The sequence below is a fragment of the Panthera onca genome, chromosome C1 (genome assembly GCF_046562875.1).
Source record: "Panthera onca isolate mPanOnc1 chromosome C1, mPanOnc1 haplotype 2, whole genome shotgun sequence".
Classification (NCBI taxonomy): domain Eukaryota; kingdom Metazoa; phylum Chordata; class Mammalia; order Carnivora; family Felidae; genus Panthera; species Panthera onca.
The window spans coordinates 113,400,838-113,419,487 of NC_138346.1; the positions used below are offsets into that span (position 1 = coordinate 113,400,838).

The following is an 18,650-nucleotide window of genomic DNA, read 5'->3' on the forward strand; positions in this document are numbered from 1 at the left end:
GGAATATTCCGGAAAAAGCAAAGCTATAGAGACATGAAAAGATCAGTAGTTGTTAGCAGTTGTAGGAGGGAAGTGGAGCACAGGGGATTTTTCAGGCAGTGAAACTATGTTGTATAATATTGTAATAGTGAGTAGATGATATTATGCAAGTTTCAAAATGCCCCAAAACTGTACAATACATGGAGTGAAGCCTAATTACATATAGAATTTAGTTAATAATAATGTGTTACTATCGGTGCATCAATGTAACAAATGTACCACATCAATTAAGATGTTAATAACTAGAGAAACAATCAGTGAGTGATGGTAAGAAAAAATATGTGAGCTCTCTGTACTTTCTGTTCAGTTTTTATATAAACCTAAAATTGCTAAAAAAGATAAAGTATATAAAAAATTAAACCCCCAAATGCCCAAGTAACTCATAGAAAGAGTGGAAAAAGAAAATAGAGAAAAGGGGGAGGACAAACAGAAAATTTAATGATGGAAGACTTACCCCTACTATATCAATATTTACATTAAATGTAAATCATCTAATTATAGAAATAAAAAGACAGAGATTGACAGAGTGGATTAAAAAGCATGATACATATGCCTCCTGTCTGCAAGAAATTTTCTCCAAATACACCTGTAAGATAGGTTGAAAATAGACAAATGGAAAAAGATACATCATGCTAACACTGGTAAGAAGAAAGCAAGAAAGACTATTTTATAACAAAAAAAACTAGACTTCAGAAAAAAGAAAATGACCAGAGATAGAAAGAGACATTACATAATGATTAAAGAGCCAATCCCAAAAGAAGACATAGCAGTCCTAAATGTATATGCACAAATGAACAATATGTGAAGCAAATACTGACACAACTGAAGGGAGAAATATACAGATATGCAATATAGTAGAAAAGTTCAACCCTCTGTCAACAACTGATAGAACAACTAGATGGAAAATCAGCAAGGATAGCAAAAAGCTCTACAATGCCATCAACCAGTAGAATCTGATAAAAATTTATAGAATACTTTTCCCAACAACAGCAGTTCTTTTCTAGAGTGTACAAAACATACATCAAGTTAGATCACATTCTGGCTATAGAACAAACCTCAGCACATTAAAAAAAAACTGAAATCATATAGAATATGTTGTCTGACCATAACAAAATCAAACCAGACATCAGTAATAGAACACAACAATCCAAAGACTTAGAAACAAATGAACACATGTCTAAATAATCCATGGTCAAAGAATAAGTTTCAAGGAAGATGTAAAAAAAATAACTAAATGAAAATGAAAATGCAACATATAGAAAATGGTGGGACACAGCTAAAGCCATGCTCAGAGGGAAATTTATAGCACTAAATGCACACATTAGGGAAAAAATAAGTCTCAATCTATAACCTAAATTCCATCTCAAGAACTTAGTTCAAGAAGAGCAAAATAAGTGTAAAACAGAAGGAAATAAATAATAATAATAATAATAATAATAATAAATATAAATAATATATATAAATATAATAAATATAATAATAATAATAAGTCTAAGATAGAAGGAAATAAATAATAAACAGCAGAAATCAATGAAGTGGAAAACAAAAACAATAGAGAAAAATCAATAAAGTGAAAGAGCTAGTCCTTTAAAAAGTCAGTAAAATTGACCAAGCTCTAGCCAGACTGACAAAGAAAAAAGAAGGTACAAATTACTGACATCAGAAATGAAACAGGAGACCCTGCCAGTATCAAAAGGATAAGAATACTACAAATAATTCTATATATATAAATTTGACAACTTAGATGAAATGGAACCATTCATCAAAAAACACAAACTACCATACAATCCAGCAATTGCACTTCTGGGCCTTTATCCCAGAGAAATTAAAACTTACCTTTATACAAAAACCTGTAATGCATGCCCATAGCAACTTTATTCATAATAGCTCAAATTCAGAATAGCTTAATATTCATAATAGATCAAAACTAGAAATGGCCCAGATGTCCTTCAACAAGTAAATAGTTACACAAACTGGTACATCCATCCAATGGAACAACAGCCATTGATATATACACAGCTTGGATGAATCTGCAGAGAATCATGCTAAGAGAAAAAAATCCAAACCTAAGTGTTACATACTGTATGAATCTATTTATATAATATTCTTTAATTTTTTAAGTTTTTATTTAAATTCCAGTTAATTAACATACAGTGTAATATTAGTTTCAGGTATACAATATAGTGAGTGATTCAACACTTCCTTACAACCCCTAGTGCTTATCATGAGTGCACTCCTTAATCCCCATCTCCTATTTAACACATCCCCCCCCCCCCCAACTCCCCTCTGGTAACCATCAGTTTGTCCTCTATAGTTAACAGTCTGTTTCTTGGTTTGCCCCCCCCCTTTCTCTTTGTTGCTTTTGTTTCTTAAATTCCACATATGAATGAAATCATATGATATTTGTCTTTCTTTTACTGACTTATTTCACTTGGCATAATACTCTCTAGCTCCATCCATGTTGTTACAAATGGCAACATATATAATATTCTTTTTTAAAAAATATGGAGCACTTCAGGAATTTATGTATCATTTTTGCACAGGCTAATCTCTGATCATTCCAATTTTAGTTTATGTGCTGCCGAAGTGAGCACTATAATATTCTTGAAATGACAAAATTATAGAGATGGAGAACAGATTAGTAGCTGTCATTGGTTAAAGAGGGGGCATGGTATGGCTATAAAAAAAGCAACAGGAGAGATCCCTGTAGTAATGGAAGTACTACATGTCTTGATGGTATCAACGTCAACACCCTGGTTGTGATATTGTGCTTTAGTTTTACAAGATGCTGTCATCGGGGGAAATTGGGTGAAAAGTACATGGAAGCCCTCTGTATTATTTCTTATAACTTGTATGTGAATCCATAATAACTTTCCCCCTCCCCAAATTTAACTTAATTATTTAAAAATCTTATCCCTACTCACTAGCTACTGTGAATCCTCGGGGTGCCCTTTAAGGAAGTCTGAGCAAATTTTGTCTCTATTTGCCATAAAAGAAAGAGAAGGCACACACAGACAGAGGCAAATCACACTGAGGACTCATGCCTGAGTGTTGAGCCTAACCATGTCCTGGGTAGCCATGACTGGGGTAGAAGACTAACTTTTAGCTCTATGCTGCATGCACAACAATTCCTCTTTCTCCCACCACTTGGGGAGAAAACAGGGGAACCCACTCTTGTACTGCCACCTTGTGGTTTGCTGAAAATAAAAACAAACAGAATGGAATTGATCATGGGGTGTCTGAGTGAGACTGAGATGCTGGTTTTACAGATGGGGAGATCCCTAAAAGGCTGGTAGCTTGCTGGGGTCAAGCAGTTAGTAAACTATTCATTAATTCATAAAGGGAAAAAAACAGGAACTAATTTATGCTGTTGGGCCAAAGGTGCCAGGAAGGCTAAAACAGAGAAACAAAAAGTTCAAAATTCTTCATTAATCTGGAAAGCCAATTTCAAAATAGCCTCCTGCTTTCATTTGTTAGGGAAAGAGCCCCATGTGATCTGTTACCACCAGGGGGCAGTAAGGAACCCAAAATAGTTGTCATTTCATTGCAAAGGGCCTTGATCAATGCAGGTTATCCAGGGAACCTGGGAGTTATTTCCTGGAAATCCAAGGCTGTGTATCACTGAACCAAATTGCACCCCCGGAGCACTCTTACCCACCTGCTGTCACACACACACTTCCCAGTGTTACTCTATATGGTTTTTGATCTCCTACCAGTTGGGATTCATTTCTTTGACCATGAAAGAGCTGGCATACTAGGGAGGACTATAACTGAATCAGACACATGTCCTAGTTAGTTCTGCCACGAATAGCTATGGTAATAGTGTCAATCTCTGAGTCTTCTTTTCTTCTTTCATAAAATTAGAGAAATGACAATAATATTTATTGAACCTATACCTTACACGAGTCTCATGACGGCCATATGAGGTAGGTATTATATCCTCATTTTACAGAAGATGAAAATGGGGCACAGAGAAATCAAGTAACTAGGTCGTGGTCACATAAGCTAGGAAGTGGTGAGTCAGGATTTAAACCCAGGCAGTTTGGCTCCAAGCCTGTGTGTGCCCATCCCTCTGAAGATTAAGAAAGGCAATAAAAGAAAATTAGTGTCCACAGTTAGCCCTGTATTAGTTGTCAGACTTGGAGCTTTGCAGTCTTTGGAGCCTTTAAAAGCATGTTCTACAAGCTAACACTGAGTGTGTGGATGAGTGGCAATGGGTGAGTATATGGACATGGTACCAGCAACATTTGTTGCACAGCTGCAGGCCAGGAGGTGCTCCTGGGCAGCCTAACAGAGGTGGCCCCTGCTCTTTGAAGGTGGGCTACCATGAAGGCCTGACCCCATCCCATCAAATTGCATCATGGCCCTGTGAGGTACTGGTGCTCCCATTTTACACATATGGCACTGATATCCCAGCCCATTCTTCCTCCTCTACTCCTTTGTATCTTCTTGTAATCCATAATCCCAAAACAACAGGGAAATTCTTCCCTCTTGTAAGGAACTGGCAGAAAGACAGTCTTCTTTCTCAGTGACTCCTTTAGAAACCCCTTTAAGAACTTTGCAAACATTAGACAAAAGAGTTTTCCAGCAGTAAGACTGCAACTGTACCCAGTGGTCATGGGGAAGGGACACACAATTGGTATAATTCAGCTCAAAGTAGCTCAAAGAGGAAAGCTGGGAAATAGAAGGAGCCAAACTCTGGAGTAATTTCTGCTGACAAGAGGCTTGGGTGGGGGAACAAGAGGGGTTTTGCTTTAGGACAGAGGAGCTTGTGGGTACAGAGGTCAATAATGCCAGGTTTCCCAAAACAATCTCAATTTCAAAATTTCATCTGCTGTCAATCACACACTCCTAGTTTTAGTACAAAACTATTTTTAGTTTCTAGGGCAAGTTCTAGACTGCAGAAGTCTTTGAAAGCAAGGCTTACAAACTGGGGTGTGCCTGGTACAAGGCTGGCATTTCTCCACATACCCGCCCCAGTTTCTCCCTGAAGCCTAGGCTCTGCATTTTGATAATCAGCAAAGAAAGATCCATTAACCCTTACCAACAAGGTAAACAACTTGAAATAAGCTTGAAGTCATTTTTAGAAAACTAAGCCTATTCCCTCCAGGGAAAGAATAGCAGTTCCCTTCCTGCTAGGTGCACTGCCTAGCAGAGCAGAGCAGCCTTGCAAGGCACCATTGCTCAATTTTACAGATATGCAGTTTGTGCTCTGCCAGGTTAAGTACTCACCTAAGGTGAACAGCTGACAGGTGATGCACCAAGATCTGAAACCACATTTCAGCAGTTGCTATGCCCAACATGTTTCGTGGATTGTGAAGGAAGAATTAACATCAAAGCCAGGGAGATAAGGTCTCTCCCTTTTCTTGCTCCAGTGGTGGGAGAGCTGTAAGGGAGTGAGTCAAGTTGTTTGATTTTTTTTTTAAGTTTATTAGTTTTTGAGAGACAAAGAGAGACAGAGCATGAGTGGGGGGAGAGGGAAGAGAGAGAGGGAGACACAGAATTCAAAGCAGGTTCCAGGTTCTGAGCTGTCAGCACAGAGCCCGATGTGGGGCTTGAACTCACGGACTGCAAGATCATGATCTGAGTCGAAGTTGGATGCTTAACCAACTGAGTCATCCAGGTGGTCCCAACTTCTTTGATTTCTAACAAGAAGTTGGAGGGTCTTCCCAGGATCTGGGAGAGTAGACCTGAGTTTCCCAGATTGCTGGCATGAAGCATATCCTGAGGCAGGGTCCACAGGATTTGGAAAACAAATGATGAGATTGACAATTAGGTAATTATGGAAAATGCCTTAAGGTTAAATTGAGTTTTTTCTTACAGACTTCTCAAAGTATCTGCACATTAGTGGGGATTTCAAAGCTCTGAGTGTAGGAAGCTGAGGTTTAGAAAAGTCCCTTGTCCAAGGCCAGTGTAGAGCTCAGACAGCTGACCCACACCACAGCTCTCTCATCCGCAGGCTGGGTCCCTTGGGCCTCTTTATGAACCAAGGTCTTCTGTCAGTAAACTGAAGTGACTATTATATGGTAATGTCTTTGGAGTTGCTCTTCCTTTGACATTCCATGGCTGCAGACATGCTTCTAGGAAACCCCCACCCCTATCCTAATGCTTACTACAGTGTTACCTAGGACCTCGGAATCTCTGTTCCTTATTTACAAAGTAAGGCTGACAGCACTTGTCCTAGAAAGCTGACAATTAAATGACAACTTGCATTTTTAAAAATTTTTTAACATTTATTCATTTTTGAGAGACAGAGACAGAGAACAAGTGGGAGAGGAGCAGAAAGAGAGGGAGTCACCAAATCTGAAGCAGGCTCCAGGCTCCGAGCTGTCAGCACAGAGCCTGACATGGGGCTCAAACCCGCGGACCACGAGATCATGACCTGAGCTGAAGTCGATCGCTTAAGACTCAGCTATCCAGGTGCCCCAAATGACAACCTGTATTTAGACACCTCGCACGTAAGTAGCACTCAAAAATAGTTCCCTCCCCCTCAGTTTCCATCTTGGAACTAACCCTGACTGCCATGACTTTGGGAGCTTGTTTAATTTTCTTTCGCTCACCTCAACACACGCAATTCTGAAAGGCTTACCTGGGAATGGATGCAGGAAAATAAGGACCATTCAAACATGAAGCAATGCTCTGTACTAGAGGAAGGAGCAAGGTCAGAGAGCCCCTTTTCTGCTTCCTCTCTAGGTCAGTGTCACAGCAGCTCATGGCCAGGAGATATATGCCCTCTGGCTGAATCAATCTCTGGGCCCACCCCTCTACACTTCGTGCCCACTTCTGCTTTTCCATCTTAACATGCCCATCCCTCCATCTGAAATATACCCCTTCTTGACTATCCAGTTCTACCAAAAGGCCTATCCTATTCCCAGGGGACATGTTAAGTCTCACCTCTTCCATTAGGCCTGTCCTTACACATTTTGCCAACATTCACCTGTCCCATCCTCTTATCTCCTCTTTCTTCCCAGGGCTGGGAAGGAACATGAACAAAGGAAAGGCAGCAACACATATAGAAGAAACAGTCTCAAAGGCCAGTGATCTCTCCTGCAGAAGTATTTCTCCACTGTGCCCTTGTAGTGGAATGACGGAAGAGGATGAATATTGTTCTCAGTGGCAGGAGACTTCTGCATTGCACCAAAACCTTGAGCCTCTTCAGTGAATGTGCCCAGAAAGGCAAATAATAGAGCTTTTCAGTTGTTGCCAGGGCAAGCCTGAGAGCAAAACAGGTCCTCTTAGCCATGACTAGTTCCAGTGAGAGGGACTCACTGAGCTCCTTCTATGTGTGCGTGCACCTAATGTCCAAGAAACAACCCAGTTCCCAGCCAGAGCCTCTGGCCCTCAAGGTTAACAAGCAAAACACAGAACCATTTCTACCCTTTTCCTGCAGGGTTTCACTTGATAAGAAGTGGCCATTCCTCCGGGGAGGAAGGGCTCTGTTTGAGTGCAAATGCATCAACTTTCTGTTCCAACACAGAACATACTCTGCTGGTGCTCCCCCTGCCTCTCTGGCTTCCTCCCACACCCATATTTCTCCCTAACTGTGGAAGCCATTGTCCCTGCCCCCACTCCCTTAGGCAGCTTCTATGCTCTAATTCTAGACAGTCCTGGGGCATCTGGTCTACTGTGGCTTCAAGTGCTGTCTGTGTGCTCAGCACACCAAGCGGCTGTCACCACCTTCCTCTCCAGACCCACAGACCTAACTGCCTACCAGGTCTCATTGCTTATCTCATAGACACCTCAAAGTCAGGTTCCAAACAAACCATCTCTCTCTGCCCCTTCTATACTCCCTACTCACCAATCAGCCATCTGATACCATCATCAGCCCATCTGATGAGTGCAGAAACCCTGAGTGAGCCCTTCTAGACCTCTTCTCTCATTCATCCCACATCCTAGCTGGCTCCAAGTCCTGTGGGTTATACCTCCTGAGTGCTCTAGATATATCCTCTTCTCTGTCCCATTGCCACTGATCCAGTTGTATGCTCTCATTACTGGCAGCTTCCAAAGTACTTCTCAGGTCTCCAGCCTTATTCTTCCCACTCTGTCGCCAGACCGGTCTTTCTAAATCATGAATTAGACAGTTTATCTCATCATCCTCTCCAACAAAACTCTGTGTAGGCTGAATAATAACACCCATGGCGTTCATTTCCTAATATTCAGGACCTGTGAATGTCACCTTTTATGGCAAAAGGGACTTTGAAGATATGATTATATTCAGGATGTTGAGATGGGAAGACCACCTTGGATTATCCAGGTGGGCCCACTGTAATCATCATGGACCTTCTCAAGGGGATGAAGGAGGATCAGAGGAGGAGACCATATGATGCTGAAAGCATAGATGAAGTGATGCTTATGAAGGTAGAGCAGGCCATAGGCCAAGGAATCTAGGCAGTCACTAGAAGCTGAAAAAGGCAGGGAAATGGATTCTAGAATAAAAGTATCAGACACCAGAATAATGTGGCTCTAGGAAGAGAGATAGTAGGAGTTATTTTATTGAGTACCATGTGAATGGCCACCTCTTTGTGTATAAGGCTGGTTCTAGGTGGAATGAGGCCATCCTGCTGTTGGTGGGTCCAAACCTCATCCAGATCCTACAGCAGGCCCAGTGTTTTTATTCAGCTCTAAAAAGGTTTCTCTGTTCAGGTCCCTGGACCTAACTTGGCAGGGATTTTAATCCACAAAGGAATGTGGCTGCCCAAAGAGCTAAGGTTATGTTAGGATGCATCAAAAACACAGCTAGTACAGGAGAAGAATGAGGTCAGTACCATATGCTCCTGGGCTAGTCAGGCCATAATAGACTAATCTCAGTTCTGAGGCCCATGCTTCAGTAAAAGACTGACAGATTTGATCACTGAATGGTGAATAAGATGGGAAAGAATCTCAAAACAATGCTAAATAAAGAATGATTAAGCAACTGAGTTTGTTTAACTCCAAGGGGGGAAAATGGCTTAAAAGGCAGGAAAAAGATAAAGATCTTTACCTTTATTAACTATCACATGGAAGAGAAATTAGACGTGTTCTGTGTGGATTAGAGGAAAGAAAGAACATCCACTAGTGACAGTACTACAGGTGCACATGAGGAGAAGAGATTTGGGACTGTGATTGTGGGCAGCTCATGTAATACTGAAGGGCCAGATTTTTTTCATCTGGAAAATAATGATAATGATGAGGAAGATAATGACATCACCTATCCCATATGGGAAGAATTACTTGAGATACTATTTCTGATGCTCAGCACAGTCTTGCAATAATAACTGCATTATAAATGGTAAGGCAGTATTATCAGCAGGAGAAAGATTCTACTTAACACAAGGAAAGACTTTCCAGCAATTAGAGCTTCCCAACAGCATGTGAGTTGCCTCAGAAGGCACCTGCGAGGGTTGTACAAGGAAGGAGCACTTGAAAACAATTCTCTAAACCCCCACCATCTACCAAAAGCCAACCTATCTCTAAAGGCCCAGTGCAAACATTTTCCTCTTTTGAGATGCCTGTTTATGACTATGCTAACCCTCTCTGAATTCTTCAAAATCTTAAATTGTGGTGATAAATTTCCTAATCAAACCCTTGTTTAAAAACAAGCTCCTCCTGTGAGGACAAGGAACACAACTTCGGTATTTTACAGCACTGTTTGAGTTCCACATGTGACAGAGATGTTCAAGAAATACTGGCCAGTTGACTGGTTCCACTCCCAGAACACAAAGCCATTTCATGTCTCTGCCATCAAATGGAAGGCATTTAATGCAGGTGCTGTCACTTATACCTCCCCACCTTTTAAAATATTTATTGAGGTATAATTTACATACCATACAAATTACCCATTTAAAGTAGACAATTGGATTTTTTAAAATAAACTCATCAAGTTCTACAACCATCACCACAGTCTACTTTGAGGATGTTTTCCCCCCAAAAGAAATCTTACTAGCATTCCCTATTACACATCCAAAAACATACCCTCAATCCCACCCTACCTTCTGTTTTTACAGACTTGCTAATTCTGGTTATTTCCTATAAGTGGGATTGTACATCATGTCATCTTTGTGACTGGCTCCTGTCACTAGCCATAATTATTTTGAGATTTGTCCATGTTGTATGTATCAATAATTCATTCATTTGTTGTGGGAAGTATTCCATTGTGTGGATATGCCACAGTTTATCCTCTTGACTGCTGATGGGCATTTGAGTTGTTCACAGGTTTTGACTATTGTAAATGAAGTTACTTTGCATATTTGTGTACAAGTCTTTGCGTGGATGTTTGCTTTCATTTCTCTTAGATAAACGCATAGGAATGGAATTGCTGGAACATGGGGCAATTCTATGTTTAACATTTTGAAAAACTGCCAAACTGTTTTCCAAATTGGTTGCACCATTTTACTGTCCTACCAGGAATGTATTAGGGTTCCAACTTCTCCAGAACCTTACCAACACTTTTTTGTGTCTATATTTTTTATTAGAGCCATGCTAGTGGGTGTGAAATGGTATCTCTGCGATTTTGATCTGTATTTTTCTTTAAAAATATTTTTTTGCATGTATTTATTTTTGAGAGACAGAGAGAGACAATGTGAGCAGGGGAGGGGCAGAGAGAGAGGGAGACACAGAATCAGAAGCAGGCTCCAGCCTCCAAGCTGTCAGCACAGAGCCCGATGAGGGGCTCGAACTGACGAACCCATGAGATCATGATGGGAGCTGAAGTCGGACCCTTAACCGACTGAGCCACCCAGGTGCCCCTTGATTTGCATTTTTCTAATGACTAATGATGCTGACCAAATGTAGATGTGTTTATTGGCCACTTATACAGCCTCTTTGGAGAAATATTTATTCAAATCTTTTCCCTAGTTTTATATTTGGGCTGTGTTTTTATTATTGAGTTCTAAGGCTTGTGTGTGTGTGTATATATATACACACATATTTATATATTTATTTTATATATTTTTTATTTTTACATATTTATTTATATATTTTATTTATTTTTATATTTATATAAGAATAATTTATATATTTTATTTATATATTTTAATATATATCCTGGATATAAATCTCTTATCAGATATATGATTTACAAATATTTTCTCCCACTCTGTGTACTTTTAACTTTCTTGATCATATTTTTATGTTTGCAGCATAAAAGTTTTTCCCTGGAATAAGACGAAATTTGTATGTTTCTTTTGTCACTTCTGCTTTTGGTGTTTTATCTAAGACACTACTGCCCAGCCCAAGATACAAAGATTTACTCCTATGTTTTTCTTCTCTAACTTTATTCTTTTTCAAAATTATTTTTGCTATTTAGAGTTGCATGAGATTCTGTATGAATTTCAGAATGCGTTTTTATATTTCTGCAAAAAAATGTCATTGGGATTTTGATAGGGATTGCACTGAATGCATAGATCATTTTGGGTAGTGTTGTCACTTATAATATTAAGTCTTCCAGTCCATGAACACAGAATGTATTTCCACTTATTTTTGTCTTGTTTAATTTCTGCCAGCAACATCTTACAGTTTTCAGTGTATAAACCTTTGGCCTCCTTGATTAAGTTTAGTCCTAAATAGTTTATTCTTTTTAATGCTATTATAAATGGAATTTTTAAATTTCCTTTTTGGATTCTTCATTCTTTCTTCTTTTCTAAATTAGGCACTTATAGCTATCACTTTCCTTTAAGCTGTAACTGCTCTAGCTATATCCTGTAAGTTCTGGTAACTCGTGATTTTGCCTCTATCCATCTTAAAGTATTTTCTAATTTTTCTTGTGATGTTTTTCTTGATCTATTGTTTATTTAAAAGTGTGTTGCTTAAAAAAATAAATGTATGTTATTTAATTTCTACATATTTAATGAATTTCTCAAATGTCCTTCAGTCATTGATTTCTTAATTCCATTTTAATTGAAGAACATACGTTGTATGATTTCAATCCTTTTACATTAAAAAATTTTTTTTAATATTTATTTTTGAGAGAGACAGAATGCAAAGGGAGGAGGGGCAGAGAGAGAGAGACACATGCACAGAATCTGAAGCAGGCTCTAGGCTCTGAGCTGTCAACACAGAGCCCAACACAGGGCTCGAACTCACAACTGTGAGATCATGACCTGAGTTGAAGTCAGACACTTAACCAACTGAGCAACCCAGGCACCCCAATCCTTTTACATTTTTCATGCTGGTTTTATGCAACATGTGGTCTATTCTGGAAAATATTTCATATGCACTTGAGAAGAATGTGCATTCTACTTTTGTTTGGAGTAACACTCTATAGATGTCTATTATGTCTAAATACTTTACGGTGCTATTCAAGACCTCTGTATGCTTGTTAATCTTTTGCCTAGTTATTTTATCAATTAAAGTCTGATATTGAAGTCTCCAACTGTTATTATTAAATTGTTTATTTCTCCCTTTAATTCTGCCTATTTCTGCTTCCTGTACTTTGGGTCTTGGTTAGTAAGTACATATGTATTTGTGATTGTTATATTATCTGGATGAATCAAACTTTTTTTTAATTTATTAAAAAAATTTTTTAATATTTATTTATTTTTGACAGAGAGAGAGAGAGAGAGAGAGACAGAGCATGAGCAAAGAAGGGGCAGAGAGAGAGAGACACACACAGGATCTGAAGCAGTCTCCAGGCTCTGAGCTGTCAGCACAGAGCCCGACACAGGGCTCAAACTCACAGACTGAGAGATCATGACCCGAGCCAAAGTCAAATGCTCAACTGACTGAGCCACCCAGGTGCCCCAGGATGGATCAACCTTTTTACCATTATAAAATGTCCCTCTTTATTTTTTATCCATTCTGACAATTTCTGCTTTAGATGATATCTGCCACTTTGTTTCTTATTTTCTTTATGTGTCATATTTTTTTGTGCCTCTGCCCCTCCTTCCTGGCATTTAGAATATTTTCTAGCATGACATTTTAATTCCTTTAGTGCTTTTTTTTTAACCATATTTTCTTAGCTGTTTTCTTAAGTGCTTACAATACTCAGCTTACCAGGATCTGCTTCAGATTTATATGATTTTAATTTAGTGAGACATAAAAACTTTACTTCAATATAGCTCTATACTTCCTTTTTTGTGCTATTAATGTTTTTGTGTCTATAAATATTACTAACCCAACACATTGTTATAATTATTATTTTATACAATTTTATATTTTTTTAAAAGTTGAGAGAAATATATATTTAGAGTTAGTTATATTAACCTTATTATTTACCATTTCTGATTCTCTTCATTTCCTTTTATGGATTTGAATTATCATCTGGTAAGGTCCAATATGGCTTCATTCCCAATCAATCATCTTTTGTGCTCTACACAACCCACATCTGATGTCACTATTCTGGGTCTCCACTGCCCTCAGGAAATGTCCAGGCTAAGGCCCATCCTGGTCCTAGTCTGCTTCCAGAACGATCTCTTCCATGTCCCAGCATATACCCTGTGATTTTTCTGAGATTCTTACACTCACAATACACACCCTCTCTGATTATTTGCCTTTTTGCATGTTGTCCTTACCAGCCTCACCAGGCTCCTTCCAGCTTACTCTTCAGAGTCTCCCTCAGGTATACATTAGCCATGCAGCCTTAAGTTTCTCCAGGCAGCAGGCACCCCTGACACTAGTGACTCCCACATTTTTGCATCATGGTCTGTTTATTTCTCAGTACCCCTGGTTCCCCAGGATTCTCCATTTTGCCCCAGGCAGGGTTGAGTGTTCCTCTCAGAGTTGGTCCCCAACTCTGACCACTTTTGGGTTCAGTCCCTGGCTGCACTGGTGTTGCTGTTATTGTTGCCATTGATGCTGTTGCTGCTGCTGTTGTTGGCTGATCTGTCTCTCCCGCTAGACTTGTAGTCTAGTGGACAAAATGTCTCGGCCCTTCCAGAACCCCAGTTACAGGGACTGCACAGAGCAGCTGCTCAGCAAACTCTTGAGTAAAAACTGTAAAGTTGGAGAAATTTGTCTCTCCTATTATAAAAATAACACCTATAATAATAAAATAGCTATGTATGAAGTGCTCACCACATCCTCTGTACCTTATATACACTATTTAAACCTAAAAGGATGCAGGTAGTATTGTCTTTATTCTACAGGATCCTTATGAGGCTCAGAACAGCAATCTGCTCAAGCTATACTTGCATAAGTATGGTATGGCATAACTGGTGGCATTTAAATCTGGATGAGGTCTTTCTGACACCCAATCTCTGCGTGTACAAACATTATAGAATGTTCACGTTTTGGAAACATTATAGAATCCCCAGGAGACTGGCACAGTGAGTCTTCATATCCTCATATTACCACAGAGGCCCTGCAAGGGTCGGTGACTAGCTCTAGATCACAGGTGAGCTGATGATGGCAGTAACCAGGATAATTAGTAGTAGTGTCTGTGTTGGTGATGTCACTCTGCTCTTCATGTGGCCCACAAAATGCTGGACTCTGACCTGAAGCTTTGCAGGTACACTCGAGGCCCACGGCCTGCTTTGTTCCAATTTCCTGGACCAGAGACAGCATGAAGCCGCCCATCCAAACCCTGGCAGTAGATCCTGTTCCTGGCAGGGTGAGGGTAGCCTGTTCACCTTAGACTTAGCCAAAGAGGTTTCCCCAAGCTGAAGGAACTGCTCCCAGGCTCTGTTGGGGCACACTCTTGCCCACATTTCCTAGTTGTCCATCTCATGGAGAAAAGTGTGGCTTTCCTTTTTCTGAAAAAACATAGCTGCCCAAGAAACAACACTGTACAATCCCCTAATGTAAATTAGAGCTAGGTGAGGCACCTGCACAGGCTCTTCTCCCAACAACTGAAATAATGATCCACATACCAGCTGCACATCAACCGCCCATGGTGGGCAGACGATGTCTATCACCATTTATGGATGCATCCTGCTTTGTGTCCTCGCTGCTCTGCCTTTCCCGGATCACTCCTCCCTCCTCAACCTGCCACCCTACTACAGGCAAGGGAAAGGTGTGTGTTGACCTCTGGTCATGGAGAAACTATCCCTTCCCAGTTACAGGCAGTACTTGTCCTTCTCCAAGTGCAAACATGTCTGCACTTTAATACCAGTCAGTACACCTCACTTTTGATTAGTGCCATACACAGTGCACAAACCTGGAGAACTTCACATCTCATTGTACCTTCCCAGAGCTCTGAGTGGGGGACTTACCAGGGTGGCTATTCCAGTTTTGCACCAGAACAGACCTATTAATAGGGCTTATAGCGGATCTGCAGGCATGGCAGCCCCAGGTCCTAGCCAAGGCAGGGCCTGGACCTGGGGGCTCTGAGGCCACTGTGCAGGCTGCATGGTGGGGCCTGTAGCACATCACACCCTGCACAGGGAGTTTTCTTCTTCTGATACAGAAGCACATACATGACAAAGGCCCTGTATGACCTCAGAATGTCATCAGAAAGGGTCTCACTGAAAAGCCTAAATTGCTGGGGGCTGTCCAATATGCATAAAAGTGGGGGTTTTGAAGTTGGATCTTGTTCCATTATTTCCTTGTTCCCCCATCACCACTCTGCTCACCACCCCTGAGTTTTAACTCTTGCATCTACAAAATGAGGCCTTTGTTATGAGAAACACCTGCTTGCCTGCTGCCACATCACCCCTTCTAGAGGCTCTGCCATTCCTATGGTCTGTCCCCGCTACCCATTGGTGGTGTGTTTTACTTACTCTGTGACTTGTGTTAGGACACATGCAGCTGGGCCAGAGGGAGCCCGTGTGTTCTGAGACAGCCATTGGGCAAATTTGGGGGGATTTGGAGTTGGGAGGTGTGGGTGATAGACAAGTTGGAGGGGGTCCCAGGACCTGGCTCATTGGAGGAGCATAAAGCCAGTCCCCAGAGAAAAACAATCCTTGAATGTTGTGGCCCAGCCACTGCCTGTGCCAACAGCTCTCTGGGCAGACTCCAGACCATAGGGGTCACCAGAAGTGCCTGCTCCCTGAAATGCCCTGAGAGGTGACTCAATTTGCATGAAGAAGGATACAGCACACACTCAGTCAACATGGCTCTTGCTCTATCTATCAGACACAAAAACATGCTGACTACACACACTTCTAGTAAGAGGTGATATGAATAGCTCTGGGGACTGGGGCAAGGAGCTTCTGTGGGACTTTGGGGGAATCTGTTTCTTCTTGCCAGGGAGGCTTGTCCAACTGTCTTTGTGTGTCACTTTGAGGATGTCTTGGAAGAATGCATTCCAGGATCCTTCGAGAACCCTCAATGGGCTAGACTGGCCTGATCTAGGAGTTATAAGGCCCCCAAATGGGGCGGGGGGGCTTGAATTGGGGTCTCCCAGGGAGGTCACACACTATGTTTCCTGATCATATGTGACGTTTACAACTATCCTATTTCCTCAATGCAAAGATGCCACTAAGTTAATGACAACTTTTGAGAAGGAAGAATAAATCACTTTTAATTTTTTTTTCAACGTTTTTTTATTTATTTTTGGGACAGAGAGAGACAGAGCATGAACGGGGGAGGGGCAGAGAGAGAGGGAGACACAGAATCGGAAACAGGCTCCAGGCTCCGAGCCATCAGCCCAGAGCCTGATGCGGGGCTCGAACTCACGGACCGCGAGATCGTGACCTGGCTGAAGTCGGACGCTTAACCGACTGAGCCACCCAGGCGCCCCAATAAATCACTTTTAAACGTACACATCAAGTATAAGTGCATCTTGATTTCAAAAGTATTAAGTAATTTTTTTAAAGTGTACCTTAAACTCAAGGAAAGGTGGGACGTTACAGTGCCTCTCCTACGTTATTTGAAGTGAATCTCCTTCAGGTTCTGTGAAGAAAGGTGACCCGGGCCAGCCCTCTGGGTGTACCCCAGGAGGAGGTGGCTGTTGTGCTTGTACCTAGCAGCTAGGGTCCTGGGGCCCCAGTCAGAGCTGCCTCTGTGGACAGGAAAGGGAATGGACCTCTGTATAGGGTACGGAAAACTTCCACACATCCCAAAGTCTCCTTGCCCTGCCCATTTCTGTGCTTTTCTGACATGACACTGAACACTCAACAGGGTGTCCTCTCTACAAACCCCTATGAGGAGCCAAGGCTCCCCGAGACCCCTAACACTCTCTTGTTAACTCTTCGGGGTGGGGGCTCCACCAGGTAGGCACTGTGTCCATTTTAGAGAGGAACAAACATGCTCTGAGATGCTGCTCTGCTAAAGACCACACTGAACGGAGGTATAAGAGCCAGAATCCAGGCCACTGGACCCGCAGGGAGATGCTTCTGGGCTGGGGCTGCCAACCCCCCCTCACTGTGATCCCACTGAAGCCTACCCACTATGGGTAGTGTCTGACACCTTATCCCACTAACATGGACAACCCGCCTATCCCCTAGGACCTAGGTCTTAGTGACCTGGAGTGAAGGGCCATGTTACCAGTCCCTTCACGGAAACATGTACAGAACCTCCACTTCACTCAAAGCTCCATGCTGGGCACTTGAGGGAAGGAAACAGAAACAGTGGTCCTGGTCCTTAGGAGGTTGCAACCCAGAGCAGGGGTCTTAACTCACCATCCACAGGCTTTGTGGGCCTCTGAAATTGGAAGCAGAAGGTCCATGTACACAAAAGCATAGAGAGTTCATATGAATCCTCAAGCAGCATGAGGGTTCATATATATCCTCTACTGAATTCTCAAAAGTTGCTGTCCTTATAATTCAAGAGTGTTCAGAATCACTTACCAGGGGCTTGCAGCTGGCCAGACTGCATCCTACTCATAGCTTAGTCTCCTTAGCACAGGGCCTGGGATCAAAGAGGACTTGGCAAATTCTATGTGTTGGAATGAATGAACTGAACTTTGGGGTTCAAATCAGTATAACAGGCTAGAGTGTAGGATGCTTTAGATCTGATCCTGGCCTAAGGGAGTCACTGCCCATTCAGGGGCAGTTGCCGAGGGCAGCCCTGAAAGACAGCAGTGGTCAGGGGGACAGTTTGCCCCAGAGGACACTGCCTCACACAAATACCATCACACTGCAAATACAGCCCCACTCCTACTTCAGAGACTGGGGCCTTCAGTGCCAGTCCACTGCCCCCAATGTCCCACGTCCACGTCTCTTTTTCCTTTGAGTTAAGGAGTTCCTGCTTCCCACAGGGCCTGTCCCATACCTGTGGTCTGCACATGGCCAGTCAGCTTCACTCAGAGGTGACCTGCCATACACGTCTGCCCACAGAATTCCCTGTCCAGACACTCAGCTCCTACCCTGTTCTGAGACAGGGTTGCGGAAGAGCCTGTGGGGAAGGTAAGAGGCTGGCCTAGGGAGGTGGAATAGGGTAAGAGGCACCAGGTTGCACACAGGGGTGGGGCCACATTAGCTGCCCCTTCATGGAGCTGCCTTCCCAGTGCCCATCTTCTCCACACCTTACTCATCACCCTCCAGCTAGAGGCCACACCTTCTCCACCTTCTCTAAGCCAGTGTTTTTTCTCCAGTGAACGCTCACCTGACATTTTACAAACTCTAGAACTCACAGACAGAGAAGGGACTGGAGTAGACACAGGAATGGACAGAATATCAATGTGTTCCCACCTTGGGAACTAGACTAGACTTGGGCTCTAGTCCTTGGGAACACTCAAGGTTTCTAGGCCAGGTATTTTACAAATGTGAGCACATTAACTTTGACAACCACTTTTCAGAGACATCATCAGCCCATTT

At 42.0% G+C, this 18,650-nt stretch overlaps 1 protein-coding gene and 1 pseudogene across 3 annotated transcripts in view; both read right to left on the reverse strand.

Moving 5' to 3' along the window:
• Positions 1 to 18,650, reverse strand: part of ARHGEF4 (Rho guanine nucleotide exchange factor 4) — a 260,980-nt gene that overhangs the window by 231,796 nt on the left and 10,534 nt on the right. The window lies entirely within an intron of this gene.
• On the reverse strand, positions 2,538 to 2,633 carry LOC132674056 (U6 spliceosomal RNA; annotated as a pseudogene).